We start from the raw sequence: 17,821 nt of genomic DNA, 5'->3' as shown, positions 1-17,821 counted from the left end.
CCTGCTGATTCTTTTGAAATCAGTTTCACATACTAAATTTCTGCCTCTAGAATTTTGGGTTAAATTAATGTTACATTTCCAGATTCAGTTTGAATGTGAAAGTTATCTAATTCAATTCAACAAATATCCTAATATTTCCTAATATCCATTGAATAATTCTTAAGTTTCTGTTGTTAAATATTGATAATATTATTAGTTTATGAAGGGAGGGGTAATTCTTTTGAAAGCTGCAGCTTTCAAATTTTATCTGCATTTCCTAGATTCACTATTTCCAGAGGAGCATTAAAGACTCACGTTTAATCTTACTTTATTTTTAGTTTCACTTTAAGTCATTGTCTCCATTTTAGCTTGAATGTGAAAACTTTAAAACAAGAAAAACAAGTTTAGACCTTTTGCACATGTATTACTTTTTAGTATAAAAAACAGTCTATATTAGAATAGTGTTACCAACGGTAGTTTTTGTTTTGTTTTGTTTTTTTGCCTCAAGGCTTCCGGGATCTTAGTTCCCCAACCAGGGATTGAACCTGGGCCCTCAGCAGTGAAAGTGCGGCGTCCTAACCACTGGACTACCCAGGAATTCCCCCAACACTATTCTTTTAATATGTATTTATGTATGTTCTGTGTATGTTTGTACTGTAGGTCAATCCAAACAGCTATGTTCAACCACAACTTCCTTTTCTTGTTTCAACATTTCATACTCTTCTATTCCCTCTAGAATACTTTTAAATTCTGGGAAGGAAAAATTATTAGAGGCATGTTTGTAAGTCTTTCATATTGGGTAAAGAAATTAACTTCTCATTAGCCAAGTACTGGACTGCAGTCAGTACTGAAGTATATAGGAGGAAGAGGGGAGCAACAGTTAAAGAGCACCAGTGCTTTGACCAACTGCAAGGAGTAAACTAGGAAAAATTGTGATGCAAGAGTGATCCACTGATACAAATATTACCTAAATGGATGGTTTAGGCATGTAAAGCAATCCAGGAAGAGGGAGGCTTTCTGAGGAATGCCTGATTTTATTAAAAAGTGAGAAACTGTAACATTATCAAGCCCTAAAACAATCACTTGTGTTGTTCCTTCTCTAAAGGAAGAGTATTAATGAAAGGGACTTGATCAGCTTGGTGTCTTAATTAGAGAGAGCTAGACTACCTTAGACTTTGAGTTTAGCACTTAGCACTATCTTGGAAGGAGCGAATCTATGTTATTGACCACCTCTCAGCTGTACTTAGAGAAATACTGTGCAACACCATTGACTCGACTTTGTTTGATGTTTTGATAGTGAGCTACTAGTCCCTGGAAATGAATATCTTGTATTGTAAATTAATAAAAATAATTTTAGTTCATAAATCCTTTTCTTAGGAGAAATGGATAGTGTAATGATGAAGAGCATAAGCTTATGGAGAGTGGCAGAGTTGGGTTTGACGGTTTAATAGCTGCCTACCCTTGACCAAGTTTTTTTTTTTTTTTTTTCGGTATGTGGGCCTCTCACTGTTGTGGCCTCTCCCATTGCGGAGCACAGGCTCTGGACGCGCAGGCTCAGCGGCCATGGCTCACGGGCCCAGCCACTCCACGGCATGTGGGATCTTCCTGGACCAGGGCACGAACCCGTGTCCCCTGCATCGGCAGGTGGACTCTCAACCACTGCGCCACCAGGGAAGCCCCTTAACCAAGTTTTTTTATCTCCGGCATGCGGGATCCTCCCAGACCGGGGCACGAACCCGTGTCCCCTGCATCGGCAGGCGGACTCTCAACCACTGCGCCACCAGGGAAGCCCCTTAACCAAGTTTTTTTATCTCCTGATACTTCAGCTTCCTTATCTGCAAAATGAGGTTTAATAATAGTACCTATTTCAGAGAGTCATTGTTAGGATAGGATGAGGTAAACCAAGTATATAACATTGCACGGTGTCTAGCACACACTGAGTGTTCAATAAATGTTAGTAGTAGGAGGAGTAGCAGTAGGTTGACTAATCTTTGTCATTTGCTAAAAATTTGATATGATCCAGTGCATGGACGAAATTGAAGTTTCATCAAAGCTGGGGAAGAAACTCCGCAACGTGGTGATGACCAGCCTTAAGTGGCCACTCCTAAGATGTTTTTGTGTCTTCACTCAATGACTTCAGTAAGGGAAATTGTCACTTTTCTTCTTTGACCCAGTCCACACAGAGAAAAATAATCTGACACATATAACACAAAAACTCAGAAAAAGAAAGTTTCTTCATGAAAAGTAAATCCCCAGGAATCCCAAAATCACATGCTGAAACGTTCTTAAGGGTTCTGTGCAACGGTATTTTCCTGTGGAATAGGGAGATATGTGTTCAGGAGCAATGTGGAAATTGTCACTTTTATTACAAAATTTAGTCTTGGAGGCTAATATCTATGAGATTAGGTATACTTAAAAAAAAAAAACAGAAAAACAAATAGGGACTTCTCTGGCGGTCCAGTGGTTAGGACTCAGTCCTTCCATTGCTGGGGGCCTAGGTTCGATCCCTGGTCGGGGAGCTAAGATCCCGAAAGCAGCACGCCCACAAAAATAAAAAAATTAAAAAAAATTTTAAGCACATAAAATCTACTTCAAACCTTATGACAAATGGATACATACACTGTAACTCTCAAATAGATAATTAAGTTAAAACTGCATATGAAAGAAATGGCTTGAAATTCAGAGATAGGAGGACTTTTGTTAGATCACTAGTCTAACCACCTCATTTTTCAAATGAGACTAAGACCTAGAATTGCAGCATGATGAGTGCAGTGTTCCCAAATCCTGCTACAAAGACTGTCAGTCTGTCTGAACTTCGATGAAAATTTTTCCCATCTCAGAAAAATATAAACTATTGCCAACCACTCTTTCTTGGGAAAAACCATCCTTTATTTTGTGACTATGTCTTTCTTTTTTTTTTTTTTCTGGTAAAGTGCTCCTCCCCCCAATTTTTTTTTAAATGAAAGGATGCTGAGGATAATTTTTTTTTAAATCTCATGTGTTTTCTTGATAGAAAGAGTTTGTCCCCTCCATCCCCCCAATTTTTTCAGATCTATCTAGCTCCCCAAATTCAAGAATCTATCAAGAATCTCGAATCTCTAGTAAAGAGCAAAGCATGACTTAATCCCCCCAAAAATTGAGAAAAAAGCAGACAGTAAGAAAATTTTAAAAAGAAGAGGGCTTCCCTGGTGGCACAGTGGTTGAGAACTTGCCTGCCAATGCAGGGGACACGGGTTCGAACCCTGGTCTGGGAAGATCCCACATGCTGCGGAGCAACTAGGCCCGTGAGCCACAACTACTGAGCCTGTGCGTCTGGAGCCTGTGCTCCACAACAAGAGAGGCCACGATAGTGAGAGGCCCGCACACCGCGATGAAGAGTGGCCCCCACTCGCCGCAACTAGAGAAAGCCCTTGCACAGAAACGAAGACCCAACACAGCCAAAACTAATAAATAAATAAATTTTAAAAAATTTTTTTTAAAAAAGAAAAAATGTCTAACCTTACCAAAAATGCAAACTAACACAACATGCTATTTTTGTCAGGAGTGCAGTGAGATTGGCACTTACACACACTAATGGGAATGTGAAATAATACATTTGAGGGGGTCAGTTTGGCAATGTTTTAAAATTATTAAATTGTACATATATTTTGGCCCAGCAATCTTATTTCCTAGAATTCATTCTAGAATTAATCATAGATATGCATAAAGATTTATATGCAAAAATGTTGGTAGGATCTTATTTATAATGTCAAAAATTGGAAATAGCTTGAAAATCAAACATAAAGGGATTGGTTAAATGTTATGGCACATAAATTTGTTACATATTTATGGCCATTAAAAACCACATTGTAGGGGCTTCCCTGGTGGCGCAGTGGTTGGGAGTCCGCCTGCCAATGCAGGGGACACGGGTTTGGGCCCTGGTCCGGGAGGATCCCACATGCCGCGGAGTAGCTAGGCCCGTGCGCCACAGCTGCTGGGCCTGCGCTCTGAGCCCGCGAGCCACAACTACTGGGGCCCGCGCGCCTAGAGCCTGAGCTCTGCAGCAGGAGAGGCTACCACAATGAGAAGCCTGCACCCAGCAGTGAGGAGTGGCCCCCGCTCACTGCAGCTAGAGAAAGCCCGCGTGCAGCAGTGAAGACCCAATGCAGCCAAAAATTAAATAAATGAATAAATAAATAAATATTTTTAAAATTTACTTAAAAAAACCCCACATTGTATAAGACTTTAATGTCAGAAAAATGTTAATGGTATATAGTTAAGTAGGAAAGCAGATTTCAAAACAATGTGCATGCACAGAATAATTCTGGTTTTGTAAAAATAAATCATTAATAAAAGTAATTTAAGTTTTCTTATTTTATTTTTCTGTATTTTACAGTTTTCTATAATTTTTCTTTTTAAAGTGAGAGGCTTGGAGACAGACGAATTCCAAGTTTGAACTGAGAATCACTGTTTAGTAGTGTTAATTGGAACATGTGACTATACTTGTCATTCTAGGCTCAAGATTTCACAGAAGAAAATGGAGGTTTTAATGATGCTATCTGTGGGTGGGTGGTATTATGAATGTAGTTTACATGAGTTTTGGTTATTTTAAAAAATTTTTCTGTTATGACCTATATTACTTATAATAAAAAATTAAATGTAATCTTAAATATAAATAAATAAATATAAATATCTTAAGTGGAAGTAGTAACGGGGGAATTAAACGGGATAGTTAATATGGGAAGACTCTAGCATTAATATGTATATTCCCAAACTGTTAACTGTGGTTGCCTCTGGGAAGTGGAATTTGGTTGAAGAAGAAAGGAGCCTTCATCGTTTAACTGTACAGCATAGTCTTCTGTATTGTTTGAAGATTTTGTGTTTTTTTAAGCAAATATAGTACTTGTGTAATAGTGCTTCAACATTATAATATGCGCTTCTCCCGCACTCTCTATACAGTTTACTCACCTTTATTTTCCTTCATAGCTCTTCTCACCTCTGACCTCTTCATTTATTCTGTGAGAGTCTCTCACAGTGTGAGATCCAGAAGGGCAGGGACTTTGTTTTACTCACTGATACATTCCTACTGTCTGGCGTTGTGTGTGGCCTGTGGAGTACTAGTTTCTCCGTAATATTTGTAGCATTAATGAATTCTACTAAGAAACTATTTCACATGGTTGTTGATCAATTAATATTTACAAATTATTTTCCCAAGGTTATACAGCTATTTAGGTCCAAATAAATCAGAACCTCTGATTCTCTCAGTCCATACAGCTTTCTTTTGAGCCATACTGCCTCCCTAAAAGTAACTTGTTTTGGCTTTTTATCAACTCTGAGAGTTGCAGTGAAACATTTGTTTTATGTTATAAAAATGTGCCTGTGAAACCTGCAGATGTACTACCATTTTTCTGTAGGACACCGTTGGTATTTAAAGCAACAACAACAAAAACTCTATCCTAGAATTTTTAAAATTATTTTTTAATTGAAGTATAGTTGATGTACAATATTATATAAGGTACAGATTACAATATAGTGATTCACAATTTTTAAAGGTTAAACTTCACTTATAGTTAATGTAAAACTATATTGTATATTCCCCATGTTGTACAGTATATCCTTGTAGTTTATTTTATACCTCCCCGCTTTTCTCTCCCCACTGGTAACCACTAGTTTGTTCTCTGTGTCTGTGAATCTGCTTCTTTTTTGTTATATTCACTAGTTTGTTGTTATTTTTTAGATTCCACATAAAAGTGATAGCATACAGTACTTGCCTTTCTCTGTCTGACTTATTTCACTTAGCATAATGCCCTCCAACTCCATCCATGTTGCTGCAAATGACAACATTTCATTCTTTTTTGGCTGAGTAGTATTCCATTGTGTGTGTGCGTGTATCACATCACATCTTCTTTATCCATTCATCTGTTGATGGACACTTAGGTTGCTTCCATATCTTGGCAATTGTAAATCCTGCTGCTATGAATATTGGGGTGCATGTGTCTCTTGAATTAGTGTTCTTGTTTTTTTCAAATATATAGCCAGGGGATTCCCTGGTGGCACAGTGGTTGAGAGTCCGCCTGCCGATGCAGGGGACACGGGTTCGTGCCCCGGTCCGGGAAGATCCCACATGCCGCGGAGAGGCTGGGCCCGTGAGCCATGGCCACTGAGCCTGCGCGTCCAGAGCCTGTGCTCCACAACAGGAGAGGCCACAGCAGTGAGAGGCCCACGTACCCCCCCCCAAAAAAAATATATATATAGCCAGGAGTGGAATTGCTGGGTCATATGGTAGTTCTGTTTTCAGTTTTTTGAGAAACCGCCATACTGTTTTCCATAGTGGCTGCACCAATTTACATTCACACCAGTGATGTACCAGGCTTCCCTTTTCTCCTCATCCTTGCCAACATTTATTTGTGTTCTTTTTGATGATGCCATTCTGACAGATATGAGGTGATATCTCATTGTGATTTTGATTTGCATTTCCCCAATGACTAGCAATGTTGAGCATTTTTTCATGTGACTGCTGGCCATCTGCATTTCCTCTTTGGAAAAATGTCTATTCAGGTCTTCTGCCCATTTTTTAAATTGGGTTGTTTGGTTTTTTTTATGTTGAGTTGTATGAGCTGTTAATATATGTTGGATATTAACCCCTTATCAGTCATATCACTTGCAGATATTTTCTCCCATTCAGTAGGTTGTCTTTTAGTTTTATCAGTGGTTTCCTTTGCTGTGCAAAAGCTTTAAGTTTAATTAGGTCCCATTTGTTTATTTTTGCTTTTATTTCATTTACTTCAGGAGGTGGCTCCAAAAAAATACTGCTGCGATTTATGTCAAAGAGTGTTCTGCCTATATTTTTTCTTTCTTTTTTTTTGTGTGTGTGTGTGTCATCACTTCTTGTTTTATTTATTTATTTTTAATTTCGGTATAGTTGTTTTACAATATTGTGTTAGTTTCCACTGTACAGTGAAGTGAATCAGCCATATGTATACATAAATTCCCTCTTTTTTGGATTTCCTTCCCATTTAGGTCACCACAGAGCACTAAGTAGCGTTCCCTGTGCTATACAGCAGGTTCTCATTAGTTATCTATTTTATACATATTAGTGTATATATGTCAATCCCAATCTCCCAGTTCATCCCAGCCCCCTTCCTCCCCTTGGTGTCATTTGTTCTCTATGTCTGTGTCTCTATTTCTGCAAACAGGTATCTGTACCATTTTTCTAGATTTGCCTATGTTTTCCTCTAGCAGTTTTATGGTATCTGGTCTTACATTTAGGTCTTTAATCCATTTTGAGTTTGTTTTTTGTATATGATGTTAGAGAATGTTCTAATTTCATACTTTTACATGTAGCTGTCCTGTTTTCCCAGCACCACTTATTGAAGAGACTACTTTTTCTCCATTGTATAGTCTTCCTCCTTTGTCATAGATTAATTGACAATAAATGCATGGGATTATTTCTGGGTTCTCTATTCTGTTCCACTGATCTGTATGTTTGTTTTTGTGCCAGTACCATACTGGGTTTTTTTGAGTTGTTTTTTTTTTTCCTGCATTGGGTCTTTGTTGCTGCGTGTGGGCTTTCTCTAGTTGCAGCGAGCGGGGGCTACTCTTCATTGTGGTGCGTGGGCTTCTGATTGTGGTGACTTCTCTTGTTGCAGAACACGGGCTCTAGGCGCATGGTCTTCAGTAGTTGTGGCACGTGGGCTCAGTAGTTGTGGCTCGTGGGCTCTAGAGTGCAGGCTCAGTAGTTGTGGCACATGGGCTTAGTTGCTCCGCGGCATGTGGGATCTTCCCAGACCGGGGCTTGAACTCATGTCCTCTGCATTAGCAGACAGATTCTCAACCACTGCACCACCAGGGAAGTCCCTGTTTTTCTTTTTTTATTATTAATTAATTAATTAATTTAGTTAGTTTGTTATTTGGCTGTGTTGGGTCTTCATTGCTGCATGTGGGCTTTCTCTAGTTGCGGTGAGCAGAGGCTACTCTTTGTTGTGGTGTGTGAGCTTCTCATTTTGGTGGCTTCTCTTGTTGCGGAGCATGGGCTCTAGGTGCATGGGCTTCAATAGTTGTGGCTCGTGGGCTGCAGAGCGCAGGCTCAGTCGTGGCGCATGGGCTTAGTTGCTCCGTGGCATGTGGGATCTTCCCGGAGCAGGGCTCGAACCCGTGTCCCCTGCATTGGCAGGCGGATTCTTAACCACTGCGCCACCAGGGAAGTCCCAGTACCATACTGTTTTGATGACTGTATCTTTGTAGTATAATCTGAAGTCAGGGATTGTGATTCTTCCAGCTCTGTTCTTTTTTCTCAAGACTGTTTTGGCTGTTTGGGTCTTTTATGTTTCCATACAAATTTTAAAATTATTTGTTCCAGTTCTGTGAAAAATGCCACTGGTATTTTGATAAGGATAGAATTGAATCTGTAGATTGCCTTGGGTAGTATGATCATTTTTAACAATATTAATTCTTCCAATCCAAGAACATGGCATATCTTACCATCAGTTTGTGTCATCTTCAATTTATTTCATCAGTGTCTTCTAGTTTTCTGAGTATAGGTCTTCTACCTCCTTAGGTAGGTTTATTCCTAGATATTTTATTCTTCTTGATGCAATGGTAAATGGGATTGTTTTCTTAATTTCTCTTTCTGGTAGTTCATTGTTACTGTTTAGAAATGCAGCAGATTTCTGTATATTAATTTTGCATCCTGCAACTTTACTGAATTCATTGATGAGATTTAGTAGTTTTCTGGTGACATCTTTTGGACTTTTTATGTATTATGTCATCTGCAAACAGTGACAGTTTGACTTCTTCCTTTCCAATTTGGATTCCTTTTATTTCTTTTTCTTCTCTGATTGCTGTGGCTAGGACTTCCAAAACTATGTTGAATAAAAGTGGCAAGAGTGGGCATCCTTGTCTTGTTCCTGATCTTAGAGGAAATGCTTTCAGCTTTTCACCATTGAGTATGATGCTTGCTGTGGGTTTGTCATATATGGCCTTTATATGTTTACTATGCTGTCAGATATTTGGTATTGGTTTTGTTTCTCTGGAGAACCCTGACTAATATGGTATATTATACCATAAACAATTTTCCAAGTCATTCAGTATTCTACAACCTTATAATATTTGCATGGTATTCCATTGTATGGGTATCCTTTGTTGTAAGAAATTTAGATTGTTTTCATTTTTTTATATTATAAATAATGCTGAAGTGTATACAACTTGTATAAATGCATATCCCTGATTATTTCTTTAGAATAATTCCATAAGTGAAATTACTGGATCAAAGAGTATAAAAAAATATAAAAGCTTTAAAACATGTTGCCAAGTAGCTCTCCAAAAGGGTTATAGCCATTTATACACCCACCAAGTAACACACAAGGATATTTGGTTCTTTGCACCTTCATTAATATTGGATGTTATAAATTTTTTATCTGCCAAGTTTGATTTTTTAATGGGTATTTTTTTCATTTGTATTTTGTTGATTTACAGTGAGACTGAACATTATGCTCACTGGCAATTTGTTTATGTCGCTTGCTGATTTTTCTGTTGGAGTGTTTCTTCTATCTTACTGATTCATAGGAACTCTTACCTTATTAAGGACTTCAATTATTTGTGTTCACTGTTAAATTTTCCAGACTCTTATAGTTTTTTTCAGAAGCTTACATTTTTAATTGATAGGTAATTGACATATAACATTGTATAAGTTTAAGATTTATAAGTTGATTTGATATATTTACATATTGCAGTGTGATTACCACATGTCTGTCATGTCACATAATTATCATTCCTATTTTGTGGTGAGAACAATTAAGATCTAGTTTCTCAGACACCTTGAAGTTTATAATGCAATATTGTTGACGCTAATCATTATGCTGTGCATTAGATCGCCAGGATTTATTTATCTACCAGTTGCAAGTTTATACTCTTAAACATTTCTCCAATTCCCCTACCTCCCATCCTCTGGTAACCACCATTCTACCCTCTGTTGCTACAAGTTTAGCTTTTTCTTTCTTTTTTTCAAATTTTTTTAAATTGAAGTATAGTTGATTTACAATATTGTGTTAATTTCTGTACAGCAGAGTGATTCAGTTATACATATATATAAATATATATATTCTTTTTTACATTATCTTCCATTATGGTTTCTCTCAGGATATTCAATATAGTTCCCTGTGCTAAACAGTAGGACCTTGTTGTTTATCCATTCTATATGTAGTTGTATCTGCTAATCCCAAACTCCCAATCCATTCCTCCCCCACCCCACATCCCCCTTGGCATCCACAAGTCTCTTCTCTATGTCTGTGCAGACACTTACAGTTTTAACAGTTGATTGATTTCTTCATCCTGAATTTATCTTAGTATATGTGAATTGAAACCTGTTATAGCCATGTGATAAATATTCATTTAGGTTAATGACTAAGTGCCAGTCATTGTACTCTGTGATGAAGACAGATATAAAAGATGCAGTCAGAAGACAGACACTTGAAAAAATATATATATCAAGTGCTGTGATAGAGGTAAGCACAGGGCATCATAGGAGCACACAAGATGTTCACTTATCTTAGACTGAAAGAAGAAATCAAGAGACCCTCACATCTTCTACATCTCTGCTCAAATTTCACCTTATCAGGGAGACCTTTCCTGGCTCCCCACCATATACTAGCAAGTACCTCACACCTCATCCGTCTCTAAATTCTTTATTCTGTCTTAACCTGTTTTATTCTTCCTCTAGCATATGTCAACAGCTGACATGCTATATATATTTTTAACAGCTTTATTGGGGTATAATTGCTTTACACTGGTGTGTTACTTTCTGCTTTATAACAAAGTGAATCAGCTGTACATATACATATGTTCCCATATCTCTTCCCTCTTGCGTCTCCCTCCCTCCCACCCTCCCTATCCCACCCCTCCAGGTGGTCACAAAGCAGAACCGAGCCGGTTTCCCTGTGCCATGCGGCTGCTTCCCACTGGCTATCTACCTTACGTTTGTTAGTATATATATGTCCATGTCTCTCTCTCGCCCTAACACACCTCACCCTTCCCCCTCCCCATATCCTCAAGTCTGTTCTCCAGTAGGTCTCTGTCTTTATTCCTGTTTTACCCCTAGGTTCTTCATAACATTTTTTTTTCTTAAATTCCATATATATGTGTTAGCATACGGTATTTGTCCTTCTCTTTCTGACTTACTTCACTCTGTATGACAGACTCTAGATCTATCCACCTCATTACAAATAGCTCAATTTCGTTTCTTTTTATGGCTGAGTAATATTCCAATTGTATATATGTGCCACATCTTCTTTATCCATTCATCTGATGATGGGCACTTAGGTTGATTCATCTCCGGGCTATTGTAAATAGAGCTGCAATGAACATTTTGGTACATGACTCTTTTTGAATTTTGGTTTTCTCAGGGTGTATGCCCAGTAGTGGGATTCCTGGGTCATACGGTAGGTCTATTTGTAGTTTTTTAAGGAACCTCCATACTGTTCTCCATAGTGGCTGTACCAATTCACATTCCCACCAGCAGTGCAAGAGTGTTCCCTTTTCTCCACACCCTCTCCACCATTTATTGTTTCTAGATTTTTTGATGATGGCCGTTCTGACCGGTGTGAGATGATATCTCATTGTAGTTTTGATTTGCATTTCTCTAATGATTAATGATGTTGAGCATTCTTTCATGTGTTTGTTGGCAGTCTGTATATCTTCTTTGGAGAAATGTCTATTTAGGTCTTCTGCCCATTTTTGGATTGGGTTGTTTATTTTTTTGTTATTGAGCTGCATGAGCTGCCTGTAAATTTTAGAGATTAATCCTTTGTCAGTTGATTCATTTGCAAATATTTTCTCCCATTCTGAGGGCTGTCTTTTGGTCTTGTTTATGGTTTCCTTTGCTGTGCAAAAGCTTTTAAGTTTCATTAGGTCCCATTTGTTTATCTTTGTTTTTATTTCCAATTCTCTAGGACGTGGGTCAAAAAGGATCTTGCTGTGATTTATGTCATAGAGTGTTCGGCCTGTGCTTTCCTCTAAGAGTTTGATAGTTTCTGGCCTTACGTTTAGATCTTTAATCCATTTTGAGCTTATTTTTGTGTATGGTGTTAGGGAGTGATCTAATCTCCTACTTTTACATGTACCTGTCCAGTTTTCCTAGCACCACTTATTGAAGAGGCTGTCCTTTCTCCACTGTATATTCCTGCCACCTTTATCAAAGATAAGGTGACCATATGTGCATGGGTTTATCTCTGGGCTTTCTATCCTATTCCATTGATCTATCTTTCTGTTTTTGTGCCAGTACCATACTGTCTTGATTACTGTAGCTTTGTAGTATAGTCTGAAGTCAGGCAGCCTGATTCCTCCAGCTCCATTTTTTGTTCTCAAGATTGCTTTGGCTATTCGGGGTCTTTTGTGTTTCCATACAAATTGTGAAATTTTTTGTTCTAGTTCTGTGAAAAATGCCAGTGGTAGTTTGATAGGGATTGCATTGAATCTATAGATTGCTTTGGGTAGTAGAGTCATTTTCACAATGTTGATTCTTCCAATCCAAGAACATGGTATATCTCTCCATCTGTTTGTATCATCTTTAATTTCTTTCATCAGTGTCTTATAATTTTCTGCATACAGGTCTTTTGTCTCCTTAGGTAGGTTTATTCCTAGATATTTTATTCTTTTTGTTGCAATGGTAAATGGGAGTGTTTTCTTGATTTCACTTTCAGATTTTTCATCATTAGTATATAGGAATGCCAGAGATTTCTGTGCATTAATTTTGTATCCTGCTACTTTACCAAATTCATTGATTAGCTCTAGTAGTTTTCTGGTAGCATCTTTAGGATTCTCTATGTATAGTATCATGTCATCTGCAAACAGTGACAGCTTTACTTCTTCTTTTCCGATTTGGATTCCTTTTATTTCCTTTTCTTCTCTGATTGCTGTGGCTAAAACTTCCAAAACTATGTTGAATAAGAGTGGTGAGAGTGGGCAACCTTGTCTTGTTCCTGACCTTAGTGGAAATGCTCACATGCCGCGGAGCGGCTGGGCCCGTGGGCCATGGCTGCTGAGCCTGCGCATCCGGAGCCTGCGCTCTGCAACAGGAGAGGCCACAACAGTGAAAGCCCCTCGTACCGCAAAAAAATAAATAAATAAATAAAAGGCTTTCTCTGCATCTGTTGAGATGATCATATGGTTTTTCTCCTTCAATTTGTTAATATGGTTTATCACATTGATTGATTTGCGTATATTGAAGAATCCTTGCATTCCTGGAATAAACCCCACTTGATCATGGTGTATGATCCTTTTAATGTGCTGTTGGATTCTGTTTGCTAGTATTTTGTTGAGGATTTTTGCATCTATGTTCATCAGTGATATTGGCCTGTAGTTTTCTTTCTTTGCAACATCCCTGTCTGGTTTTGGTATCAAGGTGATGGTGGCCTTGTAGAATGAGTTTGGGAGTGCTTCTGCCTCTGCTATATTTTGGAAGAGTTTGAGAAGGATAGGTGTTAGCTCTTCTCTAAATGTTTGATAGAATTCGCCTGTGAAGCCATCTGGTCCTGGGCTGTTGTTTGTTGGAAGATTTTTAATCACAGTTTCAATTTCAGTGCTTGTGATTGGTCTGTTCATATTTTCTATTTCTTCCTTATTCAGTCTTTGCAGGTTGTGTATTTCTAAGAATTTACCCATTTCTTCCAGGTTGTCCATTTTATTGGCGTAGAGTTGCTTGTAGTAATCCCTCATGATCCTTTGTATTTCTGCAGTGTCAGTCGTTACTTGTCCTTTTTCATTTGTAATTCTATTGATTTGAGTCTTCTCCCTTTTTTTCTTGATGAGTCTGGCTAATGGTTTATCAATTTTGTTTATCTTCTCAAAGAACCCAGCTGACATGCTCTTTATTCATTTATTTATTGCTTTTCCCCCCCATCACGATGTCCGTCCCTCATGTCTCTTCCCTAAGAAAATTAATTCCATGACAGCAGGGTGTTTGTTTTTTTGTTTTTGTTTCTTTTAAAATAAATTTATTTATTTTTGGCTGCGTCACATCTTCGTTGCTGTGTGCGGGCTTTCTTTAGTTGCGTGAGCGGGGGCTACTCTTCGTTGCGGTGCACAGGCTTCTCATTACTCTTGTTGTGGAGCACGGGCCCTAGGCACACGGGCTTCAGTAAGTGTGGCACGTGGGCTCAGTAGTTGTGGCTCGCAGGGTCTAGAGTGCAGGCTCAGTAGTTGTGGTGCACAGGCTTAGCTTCTCCGTGGCATGTGGGATCTTCCTTGACCAGGGCTTGAACCTGCATTGGCAGGCAGATTCTTAGCCACATCGCCACCAGGGAAGCCGAACAGCAGGGTCTTTGTTTTGTCCACTGCTGTACGCACAGCACCAAGAATAGTGCTTAGCATGTGGAAAGAGTTCAGTTAAGTATGTACTGAATGAATGACTGGAAGGAAGACTCTTCTGTGTTAGTGGAAGAGATTTTTCTCATCTTATCCTCCCTTCAGCTGTGCTCTGTGCACCCCCAACTACCTCCTTTTTATTGAATTGTTCCTTTCTGTATCTTCAGACTTTCCTTCTCTACCTTACTCAAGCTCCCTAGCTGTCTGATCTTCCTGGCTCAGCATTAGCCTTTCCTAATCACTAGAGTGATCCTTCCAAACACAGGCAAGCAGTTAGAAGTAAAGAAGACACTTCAGATAGCGCATTTTAAGCAAAAGAATGATAGGAGTATGACTCTGCCTCTATCACCAAAAGCTTTGGGACTCCCAAACATAGCAGTCTGCATCCTAAATCCCATTTTAAAAATTTAGTAAGCACCTACTATATTCCAGGCTATGGGGGGATGGGTATAGAATAATATATTGAGTATTTACTATATATGCCAGATATTATCCTGACTGCTTTTCAAGTATTAATTCACCTAATTCTCCCAACCACTTTTTGGTAGAAGTACTCTTATTCCCTATTTTCAGATGAGAAAACAGAGGCCAAGCGAGTGGGAGAGTCAGGATTCACACCTTAGCAGCCTAACTTCACAGTCTTTGCATTTTACCATCTTCTAACGTTAGGGATAAGCCTTGTTAAAGAAGTATGCCCAGGGTGATTTGGAGGACAAGAGAGAGGCACCTCACTCAGCAAAGTAAACTTGCCAGAGTTTGGTCACCGATGGATATGGGAGGAGGAAAAAAAAGAGTCTGCGGTGAATGATGGCGTCAACCATCCAGATAGGAAATACAAGAGAAGAAGGAGAAGGGGATGGCTTTGAGAGTCAGCAACTAACATCCCTTTTCCTTCCCTGGGTTCAGAACCAATGAGATACAGATGCAAGAGTGAGGCAGAAGGAAATCAAAACATGACCTTTTTGACTAAGTTGATAGTTACTGTGACTTCAGATGTGCTGCCACGCGGGCTAACTTATGCGGCCACCCCTTAATTAAACAAATTTACCCACCTGGTCCCACATGTAGCTGGAGAGCAGAAAACAAACTCTTCCTGTTTTTTGTTTTCAGACTTTGCACAGGCTGTTTCCAAAAGAAGGAATTCAGACGGCATAGAGGGACACTTCCCTAGTTCCTTCTATCAACTCCCAGCCAGAAGTAGGCCCACCAGCCAGGAGTATTTCTCTAGCAGAAAAGTCTCCTTATGGGAACATTAAGAATAGGGAATAAGGGGGGTGAGGGAAATAGGGAGAGGTTGGTAAAAGAGTACAGACTTTCAGTTATAAGATGAATAAGGTCCGAGGCTCTAATGCGTAACATGGTGACTCTGGGAGTAGCAAACCTAGCAATTAAGTAGCAGAAAGATAGGTTCACAGCTCGCTTTCAAGAAATTCCTAGAAAGATGTGTGGGCACCCGAATCCATTTAGCAACCATTTATTAATGCCTACTTTGTTCAAGGGATTGTACTAGAACTGGGATATAATGCTGAATAAAATACAAATCATGCCTTGAAGCTCCCAGGCCAGTGGTGAAAGCAGGTGTATAAATAATTACAGTGCAGTGAGATAAATACTAATAAAGATATATACAGCATGCCATCAGAGTGATTATGCTGACAGACTTAGGTAAGGTTTCAGAAAAAGTAAAATTTGAGCTGTCTTCGCTGGGGAATAGGGATTCTAGGGAATATAATTTGAAAGCATTAGGCCAGAGGAAAGGAAACTTTGTCCTTGAGTTAAATATGGCCCTCATCTAGGTTTCTCCAGCCAACCTTAATCTAGCCACTACTGCAGTCCCAAGAATAATTTTCCTCTTAATGGGCTTCAGAGCTTTTCCACTCAGAGCTGAGCCTTTTAGTTAAATGTGTAATTAACTTAGCTTTTCAACGAATCGTGATTACATTTGCTAATACTGAAACATAACTAAACCTTAAGGTGTAAAAACAAGCAACTTTATTAAAATAATATCTTCGAGGCTGTCCTCCCCCATTAATTTTTTCTCATATATAACTTATTTTCCCTCTGTCTTCTCTCTTCCCTCTGTGTAAAAACCTGCATCTCTTCTGCTTTTCTCTCTTTTCCTTTGAATGTTCTCCTCTGTTTTACTTTCCCCTCCTGTCTTTTAAAATATAAAAGTACAGAATTAAAGTACATTTTAAACTGTATTTGTAATTATTGTTAAACATTGTGAAATTTACGATTGAAGTATTTTGTCTGGTTTCTATTTTTACAAATAGATTAATTGAACCTATTGTATTATTATGAATATATTAAGTAGCTTGCTAGTTGGAATTGGTTTTCCATTGTGCCCACCCTCACCCCACCTTCCTACCAAGATGCTATAGTAACGCTGTGATCAAAACTATTACATTTGAGTTCTTTTCCTAATTGCAGCAATGCGAGGAAATCTTTCTAGTTTACACAGCACTGTCCATATCCAGAGTCCTATACAACTAACCGTAATATTTTATCAAGACCTAGTTTTCTACGAAAATATATACAAGCACAGCAGTGGTACTAAGAATAGCATGGGGTGGATTTTTAATTCCCATCATCTTTAGTCTTTGGTCTGGACAACTTACCCCTTCCTCTAGTCTTAACTAGAGACCTATGCAAATACATTCTTCTTTCCCACCAGATTCTTGCCCCCAGGGTCTTCCTGTAGAGAATTCACTTTCTTTGTACAGCTGTCATAGTACAGTTCTACAACACAAATACACAAAAGAATGATCTATTGAAAATGATAGTCTGGAGGGATGGTTAACAAAAGAGGTCTTCGGTTTACAAAGGATTTGCTTCCCAGTATTCTAAAAGAGCATGTTTTCTTTAGTACATTCCAGATGATTTGAACTTTTCAGAAATTCATCTTCTAGTTAAATAAAATTGTCCTTTTTCCCCCTTTGTTTGACAGAGATGAGAATATCCCAGTGCTGCACCTCACAACTATTAGTTTGTTTGCCTCTGTTATAACAGCAACGCTTCAGGCTGTGGAAGAAATGACCCCAGTCAGGAGAGCAGGAGCTACCCTCATTGCAGCCACACCACTCCACTTCAGATATTTCTCATTTCTAAAGGGGGGAAACAAATATGTCACCTCCTCTGAATAAAAGAGAAAATAATGAGGATGGGCTTACATCATTTAGTAAGGGAGAAAATGATAAGGAGGACAAGTTCGAAGATGCCTATGAAAGTATCCCCACAGCAACAACAATGGATCTAATATCTTCCCTGGAGGAATGCACAACTGGACTGTATTTATTTCTAAATAACAGATTCTCAGATGCCATACATCTCATTTATCCATGGTCGAAAAACAGTGTGTACCATGCCCGAATTTATGGTATCCTTACGGTCGTCAAGACCTTGACTTTTTTTTTTTTTTTTTTTTTTTTTTTTTTTATATTCTTATTAGAATACATATATTCAATCAGGCTCTTATTCTCATTTTTATTGTGGTGGTTTGTTT

The 17,821-nt window shown here is 38.6% G+C and overlaps 1 non-coding gene across 1 annotated transcript; it reads right to left on the bottom strand.

Moving 5' to 3' along the window:
• Positions 1–503: 503 nt before the first annotated feature.
• TRNAE-UUC (transfer RNA glutamic acid (anticodon UUC)) lies at positions 504–576 on the bottom strand. The gene has a single exon. It is a non-coding gene; the product is annotated as a tRNA-Glu (tRNA).
• Positions 577–17,821: the final 17,245 nt, after the last annotated feature.

The sequence above is a fragment of the Lipotes vexillifer genome, unplaced genomic scaffold (assembly GCF_000442215.2).
Source record: "Lipotes vexillifer unplaced genomic scaffold, Lipotes_vexillifer_v1.1 scaffold278, whole genome shotgun sequence".
Taxonomy (NCBI): Eukaryota; Metazoa; Chordata; class Mammalia; order Artiodactyla; family Lipotidae; genus Lipotes; species Lipotes vexillifer.
This window is presented reverse-complemented; position numbering and strand designations above follow the sequence as displayed.